We start from the raw sequence: 26,196 nt of genomic DNA, 5'->3' as shown, positions 1-26,196 counted from the left end.
AAAAAGACACAGCCACCCCAAAGTTTGGATCGGCTCTGTTTACAAGAACCTCGTTTACAGTACAAGTTCAACATCGCAGAAAGTGAAAAATGGATAAAGAAGTTGTGGTATTTACTTACAAAGCAATATCACTCAACAATGAAATCTGTGTCATTAGGCCCTTAGCAGCACAATGAGTGGATTCAGGTATGATGATTCTAACTGAAATAAGTCACACAGAAAAAGAAACATCATAAGATATCAGTAATACACAGAATGTAAACTTGGCTACACAGGAACTGAATTACAGAAGAGAACAGGGTCTCAAATTTAGAAAACCAACTTATGCTTGCTTAAGGGGAAAGGTGAGTTGGGGTGCTGCATAAAACCAGAGATTGAAATGAGCACAGATAAAGTTCCTTAAGCCAAATATGGAATAGACAAGAGCTACTCCTTGCTCAATGAAATGGACTCAACACCCCATATTAAACGGCTAAGATTGTACCTGACTAGTAAGTATCTTAAAACCTATGGATTGCTATGTCTCCGAAAGAGAATCAAGCATGTGTACAGGGGCATAAACGCAGCAGTGATAGGATTGGAGAGGTTCGGTGAGCATATGAAGACCCTTTGAAGTCATATTGCATGGTACCCATTACACTGGTCTCAACTCTCCAGGTTTAAGGTATTCTTCCTTCAGCTAAAACATGCATGTGGAACCCAGAGTATGATCAACCATGTGAACGGGAGACGTATTCAAATATGTCTCAGTTTTCCTCCCCTGGTACTCGGGTGCAACATTCCAGACGCTTTACTAACACTCTCCCGACTTGGAGAGTCAGGCCCTTTAACCTCCTGTTTGGCCCAGTTTGCAATTTCTGTGGAAGATGAACAGGAATAGCGAGAACCAATGAGAGGCTAGCTGGAGGTGTCTGGACGGGCAAATTTAACTCTCATTTCCCACCAGGAAGAGGAATTAACCAAAGGCTCAGCATGCCGGGCCGGAACCAGATTAGGGCCTGAAGCCATCCTGCGGTGTTGCGGCCGGGTCACAAGAAAGCGAGTTGAAGAAAGGAGCTCAGGGGCACTGTAATTCACAAACCTGCAGAGTTATAAATGGCAGCTATCGTCCAAAAATAGACTGAAGTAAGGCTGCCAAGAGGACTTGAAAGCGGGGCAGAATTGCAGGAAACTGATTTCAGGAGGTAGACTGGAATTGCATTGAAAGCATAGGAAAAGAGGCAGAACGTCCACAATGATGCACTTGGCCAAAAAGGGCGTATGCGTTTTTTCCTGAATATATTCAGGAAAAAACGCATACGCCCTTTTTGGCCAACCAAGCAGGCTTGCAAAGGAAATCTGCACTACAATGAAGTCTCACTTCCCCCCGGTCAAAAGGGCCATCTGAAAAAAGTGTAAAATCCAGAAAGGCAACAGGCCATTGAGAACTGGGAGCCTTGTTATGCTGATGGGCGGGATGTAAATTGCCAACAACCACTCGGGAGAAGTGTATGGTGTTTCCTGAAACATCTAAAAAACAAAGCAACAGAGCCTAGGGCACTTCCACTTATGGTCCTATAGCTTAGGGAAATTAAAATCAAAAAGACACAGCCACCCCAAAGTTTGGGACGTCTCCGTTTACAAGAACCTCGTTTACCATACAAGTTCAATATCACAGAAAGTGAAAAATGGATAAAGAACTTGTGGTACTTACATACAATGCAGTATCACTCAGCAATGAAATCTATGTCATCAGGCCCGTAGCAGCATAATGAGTGGATTCAGGTACGATGATTCTAACTGAAATAAGTCACACAGAAAAAGAAACATCATAAGATATCACTAATACACGGAATGTAAACTTGGCTACACAGGAACTGCATTCCAAAAGAGAACAGGGTCTCAAATTTAGAAAACCAACTTATGCTTGCTTAAGGGGAAAGGTGAGTTGGGGTGCTGCATAAAACCAGAGATTGAAATGAGTACATATAAAGTTCCTTAAGCCAAATATGGAATAGACAAGAGCTACTCCTTGCTCAATGAAATGGACTCAACACCCCATATTAAACGCCTAAGAATGTACCTGACTAGTAAATATCTTAAAACCTATGGATTGCTATGTCTCCAAAAGTAATCAAGCGTGTGTACAGGGGTATAAACGCAGCAGTGATAGGATTGGAGAGGTTCGGTGAGCAAATGAAGACCCTTTGAAGTCATATTGCATGGTACCCATTACACGGGTCTCAACTCTCCAGGTTTAAGGTATTCTTCCTTCAGCTAAAACATGCATGTGGAACCCAAGTATGATCAACCATGTGAACGGGAGACGTGTTCAAATATGTCTCAGTTTTCCTCCCCTGGTACTCGGGTGCAACATTCCAGACGCTTTCCTAACACTCTCCCCACTTGGAGAGTCAGCGCCTTTAACCTCCTGTTTGGCCCAGTTTGCAATTTCTGCGGAAGATGAACAGGAATAGCGAGAACCAATGAGAGACTAGCTGGAGGTGTCTGGACGGGCAAATTTAACTCTCATTTCCCACCAGGAAGAGGAAATAAACAAAGGCTCAGCGTGCCGTACCGGAACCAGATTAGGGCCTGAAGCCATCCTGCGGTGTTGCGGCCAGGTCACAAGAAAGCGAGTTGAAGAAAGGAGCTCAGGGGCACTGTAATTCACAAACCTGCAGAGTTATAAATGACAGCTATCGTCCAAAAATAGACTGAAGTAAGGCTGCCAAGAGGACTTGAAAGCGGGGCAGAATTGCAGGAAATCGATTTCAGGAGGTAGACTGGAATTGCATTGAAAGCATAGGAAAAGAGGCAGAACGTCCACAATGATGCACTTGGCCAAAAAGGGCGTATGCATTTTTTCCTGAATATATTCAGGAAAAAACGCATACGCCCTTTTTGGCCAACCAAGCAAGCTTGCAAAGGAAATCTGCACTACAATGAAGTCTCACTTCCCCCCGGTCAAAAGGGCCATCTGAAAAAAGTGTAAAATCCAGAAAGGCAGGACAGGCCATGGAGAACTGGGAGTCTTGTTATGCTGATGGGCGGGATGTAAAAAACGCATACGCCCTTTTTGGCCAACCAAGCAAGCTTGCAAAGGAAATCTGCACTACAATGAAGTCTCACTTCCCCCAGGTCAAAAGCGCCATCTGAAAAAAGTGTAAAATCCAGAAAGGCAGGACAGGCCATGGAGAACTGGGAGCCTTGTTATGCTGATGGGCGGGATGTAAATTGCCAACAGACACTCGGGAGAAGTGTATGGTGTTTCCTGAAACATCTAAAAAACAAAGCAACAGAACCTAGGGCACTTCCACTTATGGTCCTATAGCTTAGGGAAATTAAAATCAAAAAGACACAGCCACCCCAAAGTTTGGAACGGCTCTGTTTACAAGAACCTCGTTTACAGTACAAGTTCAACATCGCAGAAAGTGAAAAATGGATAAAGAAGTTGTGGTATTTACTTACAAAGCAATATCACTCAGCAATGAAATCTGTGTCATCAGGCCCTTAGCAGCACAATGAGTGGATTCAGGTATGATGATTCTAACTGAAATAAGTCACACAGAAAAAGAAACATCATAAGATATCAGTAATACACGGAATGTAAACTTGGCTACACAGGAACTGAATTACAGAACAGAACAGGGTCTCAAATTTAGAAAACCAACTTATGCTTGCTTAAGGGTAAAGGTGAGTTGGGGTGCTGCATAAAACCAGAGATTGAAATGAGCACAGATAAAGTTCCTTAGGCCAAATATGGAATAGACAAGAGCTACTCCTTGCTCAACGAAATGGACTCAACACCGCATATTAAACGCCTAAGAATGTACCTGACTAGTAAGTATCTTAAAACCTATAGATTGCTATGTCTCCGAAAGAGAATCAAGCATGTGTACAGGGGCATAAACGCAGCAGTGATAGGATTGGAGAGGTTCGGTGAGCAAATGAAGACCCTTTGAAGTCATATTGCATGGTACCCATTACACGGGTCTGATCTCTCCAGGTTTAAGGTATTCTTCCTTCAGCTAAAACATGCATGTGGAACCCAAGTATGATCAACCATGTGAACGGGAGACGTGTTCAAATATGTCTCAGTTTTCCTCCCCTGGTACTCGGGTGCAACATTCCAGACGCTTTACTAACACTCTCCCCACTTGGAGAGTCAGTGCCTTTAACCTCCTGTTTGGCCCAGTTTGCAATTTCTGCGGAAGATGAACAGGAATAGCGAGAACCAATGAGAGGCTAGCTGGAGGTGTCTGGACGGGCAAATTTAACTCTCATTTCCCACCAGGAAGAGGAAATAAACAAAGGCTCAGCGTGCCGAACCGGAACCAGATTAGGGCCTGAAGCCATCCTGCGGTGTTGCGGCCAGCTCAAAAGAAAGCGAGTTGAAGAAAGGAGCTCAGGGGCACTGTAATTCACAAACCTGCAGAGTTATAAATGACAGCTATCGTCCAAAAATAGACTGAAGTAAGGCTGCCAAGAGGACTTGAAAGCGGGGCAGAATTGCAGGAAACCGATTTCAGGAGGTAGACTGGAATTGCATTGAAAGCATAGGAAAAGAGGCAGAACGTCCACAATGATGCACTTGGCCAAAAAGGGCGTATGCGTTTTTTCCTGAATATATTCAGGAAAAAACGCATACGCCCTTTTTGGCCAACCAAGCAAGCTTGCAAAGGAAATCTGCACTACAATGAAGTCTCACTTCCCCCCGGTCAAAAGGGCCATCTGAAAAAAGTGTAAAATCCAGAAAGGCAGGACAGGCCATGGACAACTGGGAGCCTTGTTATGCTGATGGGCGGGATGTAAATTGCCAACAACCACTTGGGAGAAGTGTATGGTGTTTCCTGAAACATCTAAAAAACAAAGCAACAGAACCTAGGGCACTTCCACTTATGGTCCTATAGCTTAGGGAAATTAAAATCAAAAAGACACAGCCACCCCAAAGTTTGGAACGGCTCTGTTTACAAGAACCTCGTTTACAGTACAAGTTCAACATCGCAGAAAGTGAAAAATGTATAAAGAAGTCGTGGTATTTATTTACAAAGCAATATCACTCAGCAATGAAATCTGTGTCATCAGGCCCTTAGCAGCACAATGAGTGGATTCAGGTATGATGATTCTAACTGAAATAAGTCACACAGAAAAAGAAACATCATAGGATATCAGTAATACACGGAATGGAAACTTGGCTACACAGGAACTGAATTACAGATCAGAACAGGGTCTCAAATTTAGAAAACCAACTTATTCTTGCTTAAGGGTAAAGGTGAGTTGGGGTGCTGCATAAAACCAGAGATTGAAATGAGCACAGATAAAGTTCCTTAAGCCAAATATGGAATAGACAAGAGCTACTCCTTGCTCAACGAAATGGACTCAACACCCCATATTAAACGCCTAAGAATGTACCTGACTAGTAAGTATCTTAAAACCTATGGATTGCTATGTCTCCGAAAGAGAATCAAGCATGTGTACAGGGGCATAAACGCAGCAGTGATAGGATTGGAGAGGTTCGGTGAGCCAATGAAGACCCTTTGAAGTCATATTGCATGGTACCCATTACACTGGTCTCAACTCTCCAGGTTTAAGGTATTCTTCCTTCAGCTAAAACATGCATGTGGAACCTAGAGTATGATCAACCATGTGATCGGGAGACGTGTTCAAATATGTCTCAGTTTTCCTCCCCTGGTACTCGGGTGCAACATTCCAGACGCTTTACTAACACTCTCCCCACTTGGAGAGTCAGTCCCTTTAACCTCCTGTTTGGCCCAGTTTGCAATTTCTGCGGAAGATGAACAGGAATAGCGAGAACCAATGAGAGGCTAGCTGGAGGTGTCTGGACGGGCAAATTTAACTCTCATTTCCCACCAGGAAGTGGAATTAACCAAAGGCTCAGCGTGCCGGGCCGGAACCAGATTAGGGCCTGAAGCCATCCTGCGGTGTTGCGGCCAGGTCACAAGAAATCGAGTTGAAGAAAGGAGCTCAGGGGCACTGTAATTCACAAACCTGCAGAGTTATAAATGACAGCTATCGTCCAAAAATAGACTGAAGTAAGGCTGCCAAGAGGACTTGAAAGCGGGGCAGAATTGCAGGAAACCAATTTCAGAAGGTAGACTGGAATTGCATTGAAAGCATAGGAAAAGAGGCAGAACGTCCACAATGATGCACTTGGCCAAAAAGGGCGTATGCGTTTTTTCCTGAATATATTCAGGAAAAAACGCATACGCCCTTTTTGGCCAACCAAGCAAGCTTGCAAAGGAAATCTGCACTACAATGAAGTCTCACTTCCCCCCGGTCAAAAGGGCCATCTGAAAAAAGTGTAAAATCCAGAAAGGCAACAGGCCATTGAGAACTGGGAGCCTTGTTATGCTGATGGGCGGGATGGAAATTGCCAACAGACACTTGGGAGAAGTGTATGGTGCTTCCTGAAACATCTAAAAAACAAAGCAACAGAGCCTAGGGCACTTCCACTTATGGTTCTATAGCTTAGGGAAATTAAAATCAAAAAGACACAGCCACCCCAAAGTTTGGGACGCCTCTGTTTACAAGAACCTCGTTTACAGTACAAGTTCAACATCGCAGAAAGTGAAAAATGGATAAAGAAGTTGTGGTATTCACTTACAAAGCAATATCACTCAGCAATGAAATCTATGTCATCAGGCCCTTAGCAGCACAATGAGTGGATTCAGGTATGATGATTCTAACTGAAATAAGTCACACAGAAAAAGAAACATCATAAGATATCAGTAATACACGGAATGGAAACTTGGCTACACAGGAACTGAATTACAGAACAGAACAGGGTCTCAAATTTAGAAAAACAACTTATGCTTGCTTAAGGGTAAAGGTGAGTTGGGGTGCTGCATAAAACCAGAGATTGAAATGAGCACAGATAAAGTTCCTTAAGCCAAATATGGAATAGACAAGAGCTACTCCTTGCTCAACGAAATGGACTCAACACCGCATATTAAACGCCTAAGAATGTACCTGACTTGTAAGTATCTTAAAACCTATGGATTGCTATGTCTCCGAAAGAGAATCAAGCATGTGTACAGGGGCATAAACGCAGCAGTGATAGGATTGGAGAGGTTCGGTGAGCAAATGAAGACCCTTTGAAGTCATATTGCATGGTACCCATTACACGGGTCTCAACTCTCCAGGTTTAAGGTATTCTTCCTTCAGCTAAAACATGCATGTGGAACCCAAGTGTGATCAACTATGTGAACGGGAGACGTGTTCAAATATGTCTCAGTTTTCCCCCCCTGGTACTCGGGTGCAACATTCCAGACGCTTTACTAACACTCTCCCCACTTGGAGAGTCAGTCCCTTTAACCTCCTGTTTGGCCCAGTTTGCAATTTCTGCGGAAGATGAACAGGAATAGCGAGAACCAATGAGAGGCTAGCTGGAGGTGTCTGGACGGGCAAATTTAACTCTCATTTGCCACCAGGAAGAGGAATTAACCAAAGGCTCAGCGTGCCGGGCCGGAACCAGATTAGGGCCTGAAGCCATCCTGCGGTGTTGCGGCCAGGTCACAAGAAATCGAGTTGAAGAAAGGAGCTCAGGGGCACTGTAATTCACAAACCTGCAGAGTTATAAATGACAGCTATCGTCCAAAAATAGACTGAAGTAAGGCTGCCAAGAGGACTTGAAAGCGGGGCAGAATTGCAGGAAACCAATTTCAGAAGGTAGACTGGAATTGCATTGAAAGCATAGGAAAAGAGGCAGAACGTCCACAATGATGCACTTGGCCAAAAAGGGCGTATGCGTTTTTTCCTGAATATATTCAGGAAAAAACGCATACGCCCTTTTTGGCCAACCAAGCAAGCTTGCAAAGGAAATCTGCACTACAATGAAGTCTCACTTCCCCCCGGTCAAAAGGGCCATCTGAAAAAAGTGTAAAATCCAGAAAGGCAGGACAGGTCATGGAGAACTGGGAGCCTTGTTATGCTGATGGGCGGGATGTAAATTGCCAACAACCACTTGGGAGAAGTGTATGGTGTTTCCTGAAACATCTAAAAAACAAAGCAACAGAGCCTAGGGCACTTCCACTTATGGTCCTATAGCTTAGGGAAATTAAAATCAAAAAGACACAGCCACCCCAAAGTCTGGAACGCCTCTGTTTACAAGAACCTCGTTTACAGTACAAGTTCAACATCGCAGAAAGTGAAAAATGGATAAAGAAGTTGTGGTATTCACTTACAAAGCAATATCACTCAGCAATGAAATCTATGTCATCAGGCCCTTAGCAGCACAATGAGTGGATTCAGGTATGATGATTCTAACTGAAATAAGTCACACAGAAAAAGAAACATCATAAGATATCAGTAATACACGGGATGGAAACTTGGCTACACAGGAACTGAATTACAGAACAGAACAGGGTCTCAAATTTAGAAAAACAACTTATGCTTGCTTAAGGGTAAAGGTGAGTTGGGGTGCTGCATAAAACCAGAGATTGAAATGAGTACAGATAAAGTTCCTTAAGCCAAATATGGAATAGACAAGAGCTACTCCTTGCTCAACGAAATGGACTCAACACCGCATATTAAACGCCTAAGAATGTACCTGACTTGTAAGTATCTTAAAACCTATGGATTGCTATGTCTCCGAAAGAGAATCAAGCATGTGTACAGGGGCATAAACGCAGCAGTGATAGGATTGGAGAGGTTCGGTGAGAAAATGAAGACCCTTTGAAGTCATACTGCATGGTACCCATTACACGGGTCTCAACTCTCCAGGTTTAAGGTATTCTTCCTTCAGCTAAAACATGCATGTGGAACCCAAGTATTATCAACCATGTGAACGGGAGACGTGTTCAAATATGTCTCAGTTTTCCTCCCCTGGTACTCGGGTGCAACATTCCAGACGCTTTACTAACACTCTCCCCACTTGGAGAGTCAGCGCCTTTAACCTCCTGTTTGGCCCAGTTTGCAATTTCTGCGGAAGATGAACAGGAATAGCGAGAACCAATGAGAGGCTAGCTGGAGGTGTCTGGACGGGCAAATTTAACTCTCATTTCCCACCAGGAAGAGGAAATAACCAAAGGCTCAGCGTGCCGTACCGGAACCAGATTAGGGCCTGAAGCCATCCTGCGGTGTTGCGGCCAGCTCAAAAGAAAGCGAGTTGAAGAAAGGAGCTCAGGGGCACTGTAATTCACAAACCTGCAGAGTTATAAATGACAGCTATCGTCCAAAAATAGACTGAAGTAAGGCTGCCAAGAGGACTTGAAAGCGGGGCAGAATTGCAGGAAACCGATTTCAGGAGGTAGACTGGAATTGCATTGAAAGCATAGGAAAAGAGGCAGAACGTCCACAATGATGCACTTGGCCAAAAAGGGCGTATGCGTTTTTTCCTGAATATATTCAGGAAAAAACGCATACGCCCTTTTTGGCCAACCAAGCAAGCTTGCAAAGGAAATCTGCACTACAATGAAGTCTCACTTCCCCCCGGTCAAAAGGGCCATCTGAAAAAAGTGTAAAATCCAGAAAGGCAACAGGCCATTGAGAACTGGGAGCCTTGTTATGCTGATGGGCGGGATGTAAATTGCCAACAGACACTTGGGAGAAGTGTATGGTGTTTCCTGAAACATCTAAAAAACAAAGCAACAGAGCCTAGGGCACTTCCACTTATGGTCCTATAGCTTAGGGAAATTAAAATCAAAAAGACACAGCCACCCCAAAGTCTGGGACACCTCTGTTTACAAGAACCTCGTTTACAGTACAAGTTCAACATCGCAGAAAGTGAAAAATGGATAAAGAAGTTGTGGTATTCACTTACAAAGCAATATCACTCAGCAATGAAATCTATGTCATCAGGCCCTTAGCAGCACAATGAGTGGATTCAGGTATGATGATTCTAACTGAAATAAGTCACACAGAAAAAGAAACATCATAAGATATCAGTAATACACGGGATGGAAACTTGGCTACACAGGAACTGAATTACAGAACAGAACAGGGTCTCAAATTTAGAAAACCAACTTATGCTTGCTTAAGGGGAAAGGTGAGTTGGGGTGCTGCATAAAACCAGAGATTGAAATGAGCACAGATAAAGTTCCTTAAGCCAAATATGGAATAGACAAGAGCTACTCCTTGCTCAACGAAATGGACTCAACACCGCATATTAAACGCCTAAGAATGTACCTGACTTGTAAGTATCTTAAAACCTATGGATTGCTATGTCTCCAAAAGAGAATCAAGCATGTGTACAGGGGCATAAACGCAGCAGTGATAGGATTGGAGAGGTTCGGTGAGCAAATGAAGACCCTTTGAAGTCATATTGCATGGTACCCATTCCACGGGTTTCAACTACCCAGGTTTAAGGTATTCTTCCTTCAGCTAAAACATGCATGTGGAACCTAGAGTATGATCAACCATGTGATCGGGAGATGTGTTCAAATATGTCTCAGTTTTCCTCCCCTGGTACTCGGGTGCAACATTCCAGACGCTTTACTAACACTCTCCCCACTTGGAGAGTCAGTCCCTTTAACCTCCTGTTTGGCCCAGTTTGCAATTTCTGCGGAAGATGAACAGGAATAGCGAGAACCAATGAGAGGCTAGCTGGAGGTGTCTGGACGGGCAAATTTAACTCTCATTTCCCACCAGGAAGAGGAATTAACCAAAGGCTCAGCATGCCGGGCCGGAACCAGATTAGGGCCTGAAGCTATCCTGCGGTGTTGCGGCCAGGTCACAGGAAAGCGAGTTGAAGAAAGGAGCTCAGGGGCACTGTAATTCACAAACCTGCAGAGTTATAAATGACAGCTATCGTCCAAAAATAGACTGAAGTAAGGCTGCCAAGAGGACTTGAAAGCGGGGCAGAATTGCAGGAAACCGATTTCAGGAGGTAGACTGGAATTGCATTGAAAGCATAGGAAAAGAGGCAGAACGTCCACAATGATGCACTTGGCCAAAAAGGGCGTATGCGTTTTTTCCTGAATATATTCAGGAAAAAACGCATACGCCCTTTTTGGCCAACCAAGCAAGCTTGCAAAGGAAATCTGCACTACAATGAAGTCTCACTTCCCCCCGGTCAAAAGGGCCATCTGAAAAAAGTGTAAAATCCAGAAAGGCAGGACAGGCCATGGAGAACTGGGAGCCTTGTTATGCTGATGGGCGGGATGTAAATTGCCAACAGACACTCGGGAGAAGTGTATGGTGTTTCCTGAAACATCTAAAAAACAAAGCAACAGAGCCTAGGGCACTGCCACTTATGGTCCTATAGCTTAGGGAAATTAAAATCAAAAAGACACAGCCACCCCAAAGTCTGGGACGCCTCTGTTTACAAGAACCTCGTTTACAGTACAAGTTCAACATCGCAGAAAGTGAAAAATGGATAAAGAAGTTGTGGTATTCACTTACAAAGCAATATCACTCAGCAATGAAATCTATGTCATCAGACCCTTAGCAGCACAATGAGTGGATTCAGGTATGATGATTCTAACTGAAATAAGTCACACAGAAAAAGAAACATCATAAGATATCAGTAATACACGGAATGGAAACTTGGCTACACAGGAACTGAATTCCAAAACAGAACAGGGTCTCAAATTTAGAAAAACAACTTATGCTTGCTTAAGGGTAAAGGTGAGTTGGGGTGCTGCATAAAACCAGAGATTGGAATGAGCACAGATAAAGTTCCTTAAGCCAAATATGGAATAGACAAGAGCTACTCCTTGCTCAACGAAATGGACTCAACACCGCATATTAAACGCCTAAGAATGTACCTGACTTGTAAGTATCTTAAAACCTATGGATTGCTATGTCTCCAAAAGAGAATCAAGCATGTGTACAGGGGCATAAACGCAGCAGTGATAGGATTGGAGAGGTTCGGTGAGCAAATGAAGACCCTTTGAAGTCATATTGCATGGTACCCATTCCACGGGTTTCAACTACCCAGGTTTAAGGTATTCTTCCTTCATCTAAAACATGCATGTGGAACCCAAGTATGATCAACCATGTGATCGGGAGACGTGTTCAAATATGTCTCAGTTTTCCTCCCCTGGTACTCGGGTGCAACATTCCAGACGCTTTACTAACACTCTCCCCACTTGGAGAGTCAGCGCCTTTAACCTCCTGTTTGGCCCAGTTTGCAATTTCTGCGGAAGATGAACAGGAATAGCGAGAACCAATGAGAGGCTAGCTGGAGGTGTCTGGACGGGCAAATTTAACTCTCATTTCCCACCAGGAAGAGGAAATAACCAAAGGCTCAGCATGCCGTACCGGAACCAGATTAGGGCCTGAAGCCATCCTGCGGTGTTGCGGCCAGCTCAAAAGAAAGCGAGTTGAAGAAAGGAGCTCAGGGGCACTGTAATTCACAAACCTGCAGAGTTATAAATGACAGCTATCGTCCAAAAATAGACTGAAGTAAGGCTGCCAAGAGGACTTGAAAGCGGGGCAGAATTGCAGGAAACCGATTTCAGGAGGTAGACTGGAATTGCATTGAAAGCATAGGAAAAGAGGCAGAACGTCCACAATGATGCACTTGGCCAAAAAGGGCGTATGCGTTTTTTCCTGAATATATTCAGGAAAAAACGCATACGCCCTTTTTGGCCAACCAAGCAAGCTTGCAAAGGAAATCTGCACTACAATGAAGTCTCACTTCCCCCCGGTCAAAAGGGCCATCTGAAAAAAGTGTAAAATCCAGAAAGGCAACAGGCCATTGAGAACTGGGAGCCTTGTTATGCTGATGGGCGGGATGTAAATTGCCAACAGACACTTGGGAGAAGTGTATGGTGTTTCCTGAAACATCTAAAAAACAAAGCAACAGAGCCTAGGGCACTTCCACTTATGGTCCTATAGCTTAGGGAAATTAAAATCAAAAAGACACAGCCACCCCAAAGTCTGGGACGCCTCTGTTTACAAGAACCTCGTTTACAGTACAAGTTCAACATCGCAGAAAGTGAAAAATGGATAAAGAAGTTGTGGTATTCACTTACAAAGCAATATCACTCAGCAATGAAATCTATGTCATCAGGCCCTTAGCAGCACAATGAGTGGATTCAGGTATGATGATTCTAACTGAAATAAGTCACACAGAAAAAGAAACATCATAAGATATCAGTAATACACGGGATGGAAACTTGGCTACACAGGAACTGAATTACAGAACAGAACAGGGTCTCAAATTTAGAAAAACAACTTATGCTTGCTTAAGGGTAAAGGTGAGTTGGGGTGCTGCATAAAACCAGAGATTGAAATGAGTACAGATAAAGTTCCTTAAGCCAAATATGGAATAGACAAGAGCTACTCCTTGCTCAACGAAATGGACTCAACACCGCATATTAAACGCCTAAGAATGTACCTGACTTGTAAGTATCTTAAAACCTATGGATTGCTATGTCTCCGAAAGAGAATCAAGCATGTGTACAGGGGCATAAACGCAGCAGTGATAGGAATGGAGAGGTTCGGTGAGCAAATGAAGACCCTTTGAAGTCATATTGCATGGTACCCATTACACGGGTCTCAACTCTCCAGGTTTAAGGTATTCTTCCTTCAGCTAAAACATGCATGTGGAACCCAAGTATGATCAACCATGTGAACGGGAGACGTGTTCAAATATGTCTCAGTTTTCCTCCCCTGGTACTCGGGTGCAACATTCCAGACGCTTTACTAACACTCTCCCCACTTGGAGAGTCAGTGCCTTTAACCTCCTGTTTGGCCCAGTTTGCAATTTCTGCGGAAGATGAACAGGAATAGCGAGAACCAATGAGAGGCTAGCTGGAGGTGTCTGGACGGGCAAATTTAACTCTCATTTCCCACCAGGAAGAGGAATTAACCAAAGGCTCAGCATGCCGGGCCGGAACCAGATTAGGGCCTGAAGCCATCCTGCGGTGTTGCGGCCAGGTCACAGGAAAGCGAGTTGAAGAAAGGAGCTCAGGGGCACTGTAATTCACAAACCTGCAGAGTTATAAATGACAGCTATCGTCCAAAAATAGACTGAAGTAAGGCTGCCAAGAGGACTTGAAAGCGGGGCAGAATTGCAGGAAACCGATTTCAGGAGGTAGACTGGAATTGCATTGAAAGCATAGGAAAAGAGGCAGAACGTCCACAATGATGCACTTGGCCAAAAAGGGCGTATGCGTTTTTTCCTGAATATATTCAGGAAAAAACGCATACGCCCTTTTTGGCCAACCAAGCAAGCTTGCAAAGGAAATCTGCACTACAATGAAGTCTCACTTCCCCCCGGTCAAAAGGGCCATCTGAAAAAAGTGTAAAATCCAGAAAGGCAGGACAGGCCATGGAGAACTGGGAGCCTTGTTATGCTGATGGGCGGGATGTAAATTGCCAACAGACACTCGGGAGAAGTGTATGGTGTTTCCTGAAACATCTAAAAAACAAAGCAACAGAGCCTAGGGCACTGCCACTTATGGTCCTATAGCTTAGGGAAATTAAAATCAAAAAGACACAGCCACCCCAAAGTTTGGGACGCCTCTGTTTACAAGAACCTCGTTTACAGTACAAGTTCAACATCGCAGAAAGTGAAAAATGGATAAAGAAGTTGTGGTATTCACTTACAAAGCAATATCACTCAGCAATGAAATCTATGTCATCAGGCCCTTAGCAGCACAATGAGTGGATTCAGGTATGATGATTCTAACTGAAATAAGTCACACAGAAAAAGAAACATCATAAGATATCAGTAATACACGGAATGGAAACTTGGCTACACAGGAACTGAATTACAGAACAGAACAGGGTCTCAAATTTAGAAAAACAACTTATGCTTGCTTAAGGGTAAAGGTGAGTTGGGGTGCTGCATAAAACCAGAGATTGGAATGAGCACAGATAAAGTTCCTTAAGCCAAATATGGAATAGACAAGAGCTACTCCTTGCTCAACGAAATGGACTCAACACCGCATATTAAACGCCTAAGAATGTACCTGACTTGTAAGTATCTTAAAACCTATGGATTGCTATGTCTCCAAAAGAGAATCAAGCATGTGTACAGGGGCATAAACGCAGCAGTGATAGGATTGGAGAGGTTCGGTGAGCAAATGAAGACCCTTTGAAGTCATATTGCATGGTACCCATTCCACGGGTTTCAACTACCCAGGTTTAAGGTATTCTTCCTTCAGCTAAAACATGCATGTGGAACCTAGAGTATGATCAACCATGTGATCGGGAGACGTGTTCAAATATGTCTCAGTTTTCCTCCCCTGGTACTCGGGTGCAACATTCCAGACACTTTACTAACACTCTCCCCACTTGGAGAGTCAGTCCCTTTAACCTCCTGTTTGGCCCAGTTTGCAATTTCTGCGGAAGATGAACAGGAATAGTGAGAACCAATGAGAGGCTAGCTGGAGGTGTCTGGACGGGCAAATTTAACTCTCATTTCCCACCAGGAAGAGGAATTAACCAAAGGCTCAGCATGCCGGGCCGGAACCACATTAGGGCCTGAAGCCATCCTGCGGAGTTGCGGCCAGGTCACAAGAAAGCGAGTTGAAGAAAGGAGCTCAGGGGCACTGTAATTCACAAACCTGCAGAGTTATAAATGACAGCTATCGTCCAAAAATAGACTGAAGTAAGGCTGCCAAGAGGACTTGAAAGCGGGGCAGAATTGCAGGAAACCGATTTCAGGAGGTAGACTGGAATTACATTGAAAGCATAGGAAAAGAGGCAGAACGTCCACAATGATGCACTTGGCCAAAAAGGGCGTATGCGTTTTTTCCTGAATATATTCAGGAAAAAACGCATACGCCCTTTTTGGCCAACCAAGCAAGCTTGCAAAGGAAATCTGCACTACAATGAAGTCTCACTTCCCCCCGGTCAAAAGGGCCATCTGGAAAAAGTGTAAAATCCAGAAAGGCAGGACAGGCCATGGACAACTGGGAGCCTTGTTATGCTGGTGGGCGGGATGTAAATTGCCAACAGACACTTGGGAGAAGTGTATGGTGTTTCCTGGAACATCTAAAAAACAAAGCAACAGAGCCTAGGGCACTGCCACTTATGGTCCTATAGCTTAGGGAAATTAAAATCAAAAAGACACAGCCACCCCAAAGTTTGGGACGCCTCTGTTTACAAGAACCTCGTTTACAGTACAAGTTCAACATCGCAGAAAGTGAAAAATGGATAAAGAAGTTGTGGTATTTACTTACAAAGCAATATCACTCAGCAATGAAATCTATGTCATCAGGCCCTTAGCATCACAATGAGTGGATTCAGGTATGATGATTCTAACTGAAATAAGTCACACAGAAAAAAAACATCATAAGATATCAGTAATACACGGAATGTAAACTTGGCTACACAGGAACTGAATTACAGAACAGAACAGGGTCTCAAATTTAGAAAACCAACTTATGCTTGCTTAAGGGTAAAGGTGAGTTGGGGTGCTGCATAAAACCAGAGATTGAAATGAGCACAGATAAAGTTCCTTAAGTCAAATATGGAATAGACAAGAGCTACTCCTTGCTCAACGAAATGGACTCAACACCGCATATTAAACGCCTAAGAATGTACCTGACTAGTAAGTATCGGAAAACCTATGGATTGCTATGTCTCCAAAAGAGAATCAAGCATGTGTACAGGGGCATAAACGCAGCAGTGATAGGATTGGAGAGGTTCGGTGAGCAAATGAAGACCCTTTGAAGTCATATTGCATGGTACCCATTCCACGGGTCTCAACTCTCCAGGTTTAAGGTATTCTTCCTTCAGCTAAAACATGCATGTGGAATCCAAGTATGATCAACCATGTGAACCGGAGACGTGTTCAAATATGTCTCAGTTTTCCTCCCCTGGTACTCGGGTGCAACATTCCAGACGCTTTACTAACACTCTCCCCACTTGGAGAGTCAGCGCCTTTAACCTCCTGTTTGGCCCAGTTTGCAATTTCTGCGGAAGATGAACAGGAATAGCGAGATCCAATAGGAGGCTAGCTGGAGGTGTCTGGACGGGCAAATTATTCCTGAATATATTCAGGAAAAAACGCATACGCCCTTTTTGGCCAACCAAGCAAGCTTGCAAAGGAAATCTGCACTACAATGAAGTCTCACTTCCCCCCGGTCAAAAGGGCCATCTGAAAAAAGTGTAAAATCCAGAAAGGTAGGACAGGCCATGGAGAACTGGGAGACTTGTTATGCTGATGGGCGGGATGTAAATTGCCAACAGACACTCGGGAGAAGTGTATGGTGTTTCCTGAAACATCTAAAAAACAAAGCAACAGAGCCTAGGGCACTGCCACTTATGGTCCTATAGCTTAGGGAAATTAAAATCAAAAAGACACAGCCACCCCAAAGTTTGGGACGCCTCTGTTTACAAGAACCTCGTTTACAGTACAAGTTCAACATCGCAGAAAGTGAAAAATGGATAAAGAAGTTGTGGTATTTACTTACAAAGCAATATCACTCAGCAATGAAATCTATGTGATCAGGCCCTTAGCATCACAATGAGTGGATTCAGGTATGATGATTCTAACTGAAATAAGTCACACAGAAAAAGAAACATCATAAGATATCAGTAATACACGGAATGTAAACTTGGCTACACAGGAACTGAATTCCAAAACAGAACAGGGTCTCAAATTTAGAAAACCAACTTATGCTTGCTTAAGGGTAAAGGTGAGTTGGGGTGCTGCATAAAACCAGAGATTGAAATGAGCACAGATAAAGTTCCTTAAGTCAAATATGGAATAGACAAGAGCTACTCCTTGCTCAACGAAATGGACTCAACACCGCATATTAAACGCCTAAGAATGTACCTGACTAGTAAGTATCGTAAAACCTATGGATTGCTATGTCTCCAAAAGAGAATCAAGCATGTGTACAGGGGCATAAACGCAGCAGTGATAGGATTGGAGAGGTTCGGTGAGCAAATGAAGACCCTTTGAAGTCATATTGCATGGTACCCATTCCACGGGTCTCAACTCTCCATGTTTAAGGTATTCTTCCTTCAGCTAAAACATGCATGTGGAACCCAAGTATGATCAACCATGTGAACGGGAGACGTGTTCAAATATGTCTCAGTTTTCCTCCCCTGGTACTCGGGTGCAACATTCCAGACGCTTTACTAACACTCTCCCCACTTGGAGAGTCAGCGCCTTTAACCTCCTGTTTGGCCCAGTTTGCAATTTCTGCGGAAGATGAACAGGAATAGCGAGAACCAATGAGAGGCTAGCTGGAGGTGTCTGGACGGGCAAATTATTCCTGAATATATTCAGGAAAAAACGCATACGCCCTTTTTGGCCAACCAAGCAAGCTTGCAAAGGAAATCTGCACTACAATGAAGTCTCACTTCCCCCCGGTCAAAAGGGCCATCTGAAAAAAGTGTAAAATCCGGAAAGGCAGGACAGGCCATGGAGAACTGGGAGCCTTGTTATGCTGATGGGCGGGATGTAAATTGCCAACAGACACTCGGGAGAAGTGTAAGGTGTTTCCTGAAACATCTAAAAAACAAAGCAACAGAGCCTAGGGCACTGCCGCTTATGGTCCTATAGCTTAGGGAAATTAAAATCAAAAAGACACAGCCACCCCAAAGTTTGGGACGCCTCTGTTTACAAGAACCTCGTTTACAGTACAAGTTCAACATCGCAGAAAGTGAAAAATGGATAAAGAAGTTGTGGTATTTACTTACAAAGCAATATCACTCAGCAATGAAATCTATGTAATCAGGCCCTTAGCAGCACAATGAGTGGATTCAGGTATGATGATTCTAACTGAAATAAGTCACACAGAAAAAGAAACATCATAAGATATCAGTAATACACGGAATGTAAACTTGGCTACACAGGAACTGAATTACAGAACAGAACAGGGTCTCAAATTTAGAAAACCAACTTATGCTTGCTTAAGGGTAAAGGTGAGTTGGGGTGCTGCATAAAAACAGAGATTGAAATGAGCACAGATAAAGTTCCTTAAGTCAAATATGGAATAGACAAGAGCTACTCCTTGCTCAACGAAATGGACTCAACACCGCATATTAAACGCCTAAGAATGTACCTGACTAGTAAGTATTGTAAAACCTATGGATTGCTATGTCTCCAAAAGAGAATCAAGCATGTGTACAGGGGCATAAACGCAGCAGTGATAGGATTGGAGAGGTTCGGTGAGCAAATGAAGACCCTTTGAAGTCATATTGCATGGTACCCATTACACGAGTCTCAACTCTCCAGGTTTAAGGTATTCTTCCTTCAGCTAAAACATGCATGTGGAACCCAAGAATGATCAACCATGTGAACGGGAGACGTGTTCAAATATGTCTCAGTTTTCCTCCCCTGATACTCGGGTGCAACATTCCAGACGCTTTACTAACACTCTCCCCACTTGGAGAGTCAGCGCCTTTAACCTCCTGTTTGGCCCAGTTTGCAATTTCTGCGGAAGATGAACAGGAATAGCGAGAAGCAATGAGAGGCTAGCTGGAGGTGTCTGGACGGGCAAATTTAACTCTCATTTCCCACCAGGAAGAGGAAATAACCAAAGGCTCAGCGTTCCGTACCGGAACCAGATTAGGGCCTGAAGCCATCCTGCGGTGTTGCGGCCAGCTCAAAAGAAACCGAGTTGAAGAAAGGAGCTCAGGGGCACTGTAATTCACAAATCTGCAGTTATAAATGACAGCTATCGTCCAAAAATAGACTGAAGTAAGGCTGCCAAGAGGACTTGAAAGCGGGGCAGAATTGCAGGAAACCGATTTCAGGAGGTAGACTGGAATTGCATTGAAAGCATAGGAAAAGAGGCAGAACGTCCACAATGATGCACTTGGCCAAAAAGGGCGTATGCGTTTTTTCCTGAATATATTCAGGAAAAAACGCATACGCCCTTTTTGGCCAACCAAGCAAGCTTGCAAAGGAAATCTGCACTACAATGAAGTCTCACTTCCCCCCGGTCAAAAGGGCCATCTGAAAAAAGTGTAAAATCCAGAAAGGCAGGACAGGCCATGGAGAACTGGGAGCCTTGTTATGCTGATGGGCGGGATGTAAATTGCCAACAACCACTCGGGAGAAGTGTATGGTGTTTCCTGAAACATCTAAAAAACAAAGCAACAGAACCTAGGGCACTTCCACTTATGGTCCTATAGCTTAGGGAAATTAAAATCAAAAAGACACAGCCACCCCAAAGTTTGGAACGGCTCTGTTTACAAGAACCTCGTTTACAGTACAAGTTCAACATCGCAGAAAGTGAAAAATGGATAAAGAAGTTGTGGTATTTACTTACAAAGCAATATCACTCAGCAATGAAATCTGTGTCATCAGGCCCTTAGCAGCACAATGAGTGGATTCAGGTATGATGATTCTAACTGAAATAAGTCACACAGAAAAAGAAACATCATAAGATATCAGTAATACAGGGAATGGAAACTTGGCTACACAGGAACTGAATTACAGAACAGAACAGGGTCTCAAATTTAGAAAAACAACTTATGCTTGCTTAAGGGTAAAGGTGAGTTGGGGTGCTGCATAAAACCAGAGATTGCAATGAGCACAGATAAAGTTCCTTAAGCCAAATATGGAATAGACAAGAGCTACTCCTTGCTCAACGAAATGGACTCAACACCCCATATTAAACGCCTAAGAATGTTCCTGACTAGTAAGTATCTTAAAACCTATGGATTGCTATGTCTCCGAAAGAGAATCAAGCATGTGTACAGGGGCATAAACGCAGCAGTGATAGGATTGGAGAGGTTCGGTGAGCAAATGAAGACCCTTTGAAGTCATATTGCATGGTACCCATTCCACGGGTTTCAACTACCCAGGTTTAAGGTATTCTTCCTTCAGCTAAAACATGCATGTGGAACCTAGAGTATGATCAACCATGTGATCGGGAGACCTGTTCAAATATGTCTCAGTTTTCGTACCCTGGTACTCGGGTGCAACATTCCAGACGCTTTACTAACACTCTCCCGACTTGGAGAGTCAGTCCCTTTAACCTCCTGTTTGGCCCAGTTTGCAATTTCTGCGGAAGATGAACAGGAATAGCGAGAACCAATGAGAGACTAGCTGGAGGTGTCTGGACGGGCAAATTTAACTCTCATTTCCCACCAGGAAGAGAAATTAAGCAAAGGCTCAGCGTGCCGTGCCGGAACCAGATTAGGGCCTGAAGCCATCCTGCGGTGTTGCGGCCAGGTCACAAGAAAGCGAGTTGAAGAAAGGAGCTCAGGGGCACTGTAATTCACAAACCTGCAGAGTTATAAATGACAGCTATCGTCCAAAAATAGACTGAAGTAAGGCTGCCAAGAGGACTTGAAAGCGGGGCAGAATTGCAGGAAAGCGATTTCAGGAGGTAGACTGGAATTGCATTGAAAGCATAGGAAAAGAGGCAGAACGTCCACAATGATGCACTTGGCCAAAAAGGGCGTATGCGTTTTTTCCTGAATATATTCAGGAAAAAACGCATACGCCCTTTTTGGCCAACCAAGCAAGCTTGCAAAGGAAATCTGCACTACAATGAAGTCTCACTTCCCCCCGGTCAAAAGGGCCATCTGAAAAAAGTGTAAAATCCAGAAAGGCAGGACAGGCCATGGAGAACTGGGAGCCTTGTTATGCTGATGGGCGGGATGTAAATTGCCAACAACCACTCGGGAGAAGTGTATGGTGTTTCCTGAAACATCTAAAAAACAAAGCAACAGAACCTAGGGCACTTCCACTTATGGTCCTATAGCTTAGGGAAATTAAAATCAAAAAGACACAGCCACCCCAAAGTTTGGAACGGCTCTGTTTACAAGAACCTCGTTTACAGTACAAGTTCAACATCGCAGAAAGTGAAAAATGGATAAAGAAGTTGTGGTATTTACTTACAAAGCAATATCACTCAGCAATGAAATCTGTGTCATCAGGCCCTTAGCAGCACAATGAGTGGATTCAGGTATGATGATTCTAACTGAAGTAAGTCACACAGAAAAAGAAACATCATAAGATATCAGTAATACACGGAATGTAAACTTGGCTACACAGGAACTGAATTACAGAACAGAACAGGGTCTCAAATTATAAAACCAACTTATGCTTGCTTAAGGGTAAAGGTGAGTTGGGGTGCTGCATAAAACCAGAGATTGAAATGAGCACAGATAAAATTCCTTAAGTCAAATATGGAATAGACAAGAGCTACTCCTTGCTCAACGAAATGGACTCAACACCGCATATTAAACGCCTAAGAATGTACCTGACTAGTAAGTATCTTAAAACCTATGGATTGCTATGTCTCCGAAAGAGAATCAAGCATGTGTACAGGGGCATAAACGCAGCAGTGATAGGATTGGAGAGGTTCGGTGAGCAAATGAAGACCCTTTGAAGTCATATTGCATGGTACCCATTACACGAGTCTCAACTCTCCAGGTTTAAGGTATTCTTCCTTCAGCTAAAACATGCATGTGGAACCCAAGTATGATCAACCATGTGAACGGGAGACGTGTTCAAATATGTCTCAGTTTTCCTCCCCTGGTACTCGGGTGCAACATTCCAGACGCTTTACTAACACTCTCCCCACTTGGAGAGTCAGCGCCTTTAACCTCCTGTTTGGCCCAGTTTGCAATTTCTGCGGAAGATGAACAGGAATAGCGAGAACCAATGAGAGGCTAGCTGGAGGTGTCTGGACGGGCAAATTTAACTCTCATTTCCCACCAGGAAGAGGAAATAACCAAAGGCTCAGCGTGCCGTGCCGGAACCAGATTAGGGCCTGAAGCCATCCTGTGGTGTTGCGGCCAGCTCAAAAGAAAGCGAGTTGAAGAAAGGAGCTCAGGGGCACTGTAATTCACAAACCTGCAGAGTTATAAATGACAGCTATCGTCCAAAAATAGACTGAAGTAAGGCTGCCAAGAGGACTTGAAAGCGGGGCAGAATTGCAGGAAACCGATTTCAGGAGGTAGACTGGAATTGCATTGAAAGCATAGGAAAAGAGGCAGAACGTCCACAATGATGCACTTGGCCAAAAAGGGCGTATGCGTTTTTTCCTGAATATATTCAGGAAAAAACGCATACGCCCTTTTTGGCCAACCAAGCAAGCTTGCAAAGGAAATCTGCACTACAATGAAGTCTCACTTCCCCCCGGTCAAAAGGGCCATCTGAAAAAAGTGTAAAATCCAGAAAGGCAACAGGCCATTGAGAACTGGGAGCCTTGTTATGCTGATGGGCGGGATGTAAATTGCCAACAACCACTCGGGAGAAGTGTATGGTGTTTCCTGAAACATCTAAAAAACAAAGCAACAGAACCTAGGGCACTTCCACTTATGGTCCTATAGCTTAGGGAAATTAAAATCAAAAAGACACAGCCACCCCAAAGTTTGGAACGGCTCTGTTTACAAGAACCTCGTTTACAGTACAAGTTCAACATCGCAGAAAGTGAAAAATGGATAAAGAAGTTGTGGTATTTACTTACAAAGCAATATCACTCAGCAATGAAATCTGTGTCATCAGGCCCTTAGCAGCACAATGAGTGGATTCAGGTATGATGATTCTAACTGAAATAAGTCACACAGAAAAAGAAACATCATAAGATATCAGTAATACACAGAATGTAAACTTGGCTACACAGGAACTGAATTACAGAACAGAACAGGGTCTCAAATTTAGAAAAACAACTTATTCTTGCTTAAGGGTAAAGGTGAGTTGGGGTGCTGCATAAAACCAGAGATTGAAATGAGCACAGATAAAGTTCCTTAAGCCAAATATGGAATAGACAAGAGCTACTCCTTGCTCAACGAAATGGACTCAACACCGCATATTAAACGCCTAAGAATGTACCTGACTAGTAAGTATCTTAAAACCTATGGATTGCTATGTCTCCAAAAGAGAATCAAGCATGTGTACTGGGGCATAAACGCAGCAGTGATAGGATTGGAGACGTTCGGTGAGCAAATGAAGACCCTTTGAATTCATATTGCATGGTACCCATTACACGGGTCTTAACTCTCCAGGTTTAAGGTATTCTTCCTTCAGCTAAAACATGCATGTGGAACCCAAGTATGATCAACCATGTGAACGGGAGACGTGTTCAAATATGTCTCAGTTTTCCTCCCCTAGTACTCGGGTGCAACATTCCAGACGCTTTACTAACACTCTCCCCACTTGGAGAGTCAGTGCCTTTAACCTCCTGTTTGGCCCAGTTTGCAATTTCTGCGGAAGATGAACAGGAATAGCGAGAACCAATGAGAGGCTAGCTGGAGGTGTCTGGACGGGCAAATTTAACTCTCATTTCCCACCAAGAAGAGGAATTAACCAAAGGCTCAGCATGCCGGGCCGGAACCAGATTAGGGCCTGAAGCCATCCTGCGGTGTTGCGGCCAGGTCACAAGAAAGCGAGTTGAAGAAAGGAGCTCAGGGGCACTGTAATTCACAAACCTGCAGAGTTATAAATGACAGCTATCGTCCAAAAATAGACTGAAGTAAGGCTGCCAAGAGGACTTGAAAGCGGGGCAGAATTGCAGGAAACCGATTTCAGGAGGTAGACTGGAATTGCATTGAAAGCATAGGAAAAGAGGCAGAACGTCCACAATGATGCACTTGGCCAAAAAGCGCGTATGCGTTTTATCCTGAATATATTCAGGAAAAAACGCATACGCCCTTTTTGGCCAACCAAGCAAGCTTGCAAAGGAAATCTGCACTACAATGAAGTCTCACTTCCCCCCGGTCAAAAGGGCCATCTGAAAAAAGTGTAAAATCCAGAAAGGCAACAGGCCATGGAGAACTGGGAGCCTTGTTATGCTGATGGGCGGGATGTAAATTGCCAACAGACACTTGGGAGAAGTGTATGGTGTTTCCTGAAACATCTAAAAAACAAAGCAACAGAGCCTAGGGCACTGCCACTTATGGTCCTATAGCTTAGGGAAATTAAATTCAAAAAGACACAGCAACCCCAAAGTTTGGAACGGCTCTGTTTACAAGAACCTCGTTTACAGTACAAGTTCAACATCGCAGAAAGTGAAAAATGGATAAAGAAGTTGTGGTATTCACTTACAAAGCAATATCACTCAGCAATGAAATCTATGTCATCAGGCCCTTAGCAGCACAATGAGTGGATTCAGGTATGATGATTCTAACTGAAATAAGTCACACAGAAAAAGAAACATCATAAGATATCAGTAATACACGGAATGTAAACTTGGCTACACAGGAACTGAATTACAGAACAGAACAGGGTCTCAAATTTAGAAAAACAACTTATGCTTGCTTAAGGGTAAAGGTGAGTTGGGGTGCTGCATAAAACCAGAGATTGAAATGAGCACAGATAAAGTTCCTTAGGCCAAATATGGAATGGACAAGAGCTACTCCTTGCTCAACGAAATGGACTCAACACCGCATATTAAATGCCTAAGAATGTACCTGACTAGTAAGTATCTTAAAACCTATGGATTGCTATGTCTCCGAAAGAGAATCAAGCATGTGTACAGGGGCATAAACGCAGCAGTGATAGGATTGGAGAGGTTCGGTGAGCAAATGAAGACCCTTTGAATTCATATTGCATGGTACCCATTACACGGGTCTTAACTCTCCAGGTTTAAGGTATTCTTCCTTCAGCTAAAACATGCATGTGGAACCCAAGTATGATCAACCATGTGAACGGGAGACATGTTCAAATATGTCTCAGTTTTCCTCCCCTAGTACTCGGGTGCAACATTCCAGACGCTTTACTAACACTCTCCCCACTTGGAGAGTCAGTGCCTTTAACCTCCTGTTTGGCCCAGTTTGCAATTTCTGCGGAAGATGAACAGGAATAGCGAGAACCAATGAGAGGCTAGCTGGAGGTGTCTGGACGGGCAAATTTAACTCTCATTTCCCACCAAGAAGAGGAATTAACCAAAGGCTCAGCATGCCGGGCCGGAACCAGATTAGGGCCTGAAGCCATCCTGCGGTGTTGCGGCCAGGTCACAAGAAAGCGAGTTGAAGAAAGGAGCTCAGGGGCACTGTAATTCACAAACGTGCAGAGTTATAAATGACAGCTATCGTCCAAAAATAGACTGAAGTAAGGCTGCCAAGAGGACTTGAAAGCGGGGCAGAATTGCAGGAAACCGATTTCAGGAGGTAGACTGGAATTGCATTGAAAGCATAGGAAAAGAGGCAGAACGTCCACAATGATGCACTTGGCCAAAAAGCGCGTATGCGTTTTATCCTGAATATATTCAGGAAAAAACGCATACGCCCTTTTTGGCCAACCAAGCAAGCTTGCAAAGGAAATCTGCACTACAATGAAGTCTCACTTCCCCCCGGTCAAAAGGGCCATCTGAAAAAAGTGTAAAATCCAGAAAGGCAGGACAGGCCATGGAGAACTGGGAGCCTTGTTATGCTGATGGG

The 26,196-nt window shown here is 43.8% G+C and overlaps 1 long non-coding RNA gene across 38 annotated transcripts in view; it reads right to left on the bottom strand.

Moving 5' to 3' along the window:
* LOC307181137 overlaps positions 1–26,196 on the bottom strand; it is a 3,028,377-nt gene that overhangs the window by 914,361 nt on the left and 2,087,820 nt on the right. The window contains exon 13 of one of the 38 annotated variants that reach the window (XR_013825961.1): positions 129–197. The exons of the other annotated variants lie outside the window; for them this stretch is intronic. This is a non-coding gene — a long non-coding RNA (uncharacterized lncRNA). Of the gene's footprint in view, positions 1–128; positions 198–26,196 lie in introns of those variants that run through there. 38 annotated transcript variants of the gene reach the window in all.

Source organism: Stenella coeruleoalba (genome assembly GCF_951394435.1).
Source record: "Stenella coeruleoalba genome assembly, contig: scaffold_39, whole genome shotgun sequence".
Taxonomy (NCBI): domain Eukaryota; kingdom Metazoa; phylum Chordata; class Mammalia; order Artiodactyla; family Delphinidae; genus Stenella; species Stenella coeruleoalba.
This window is presented reverse-complemented; position numbering and strand designations above follow the sequence as displayed.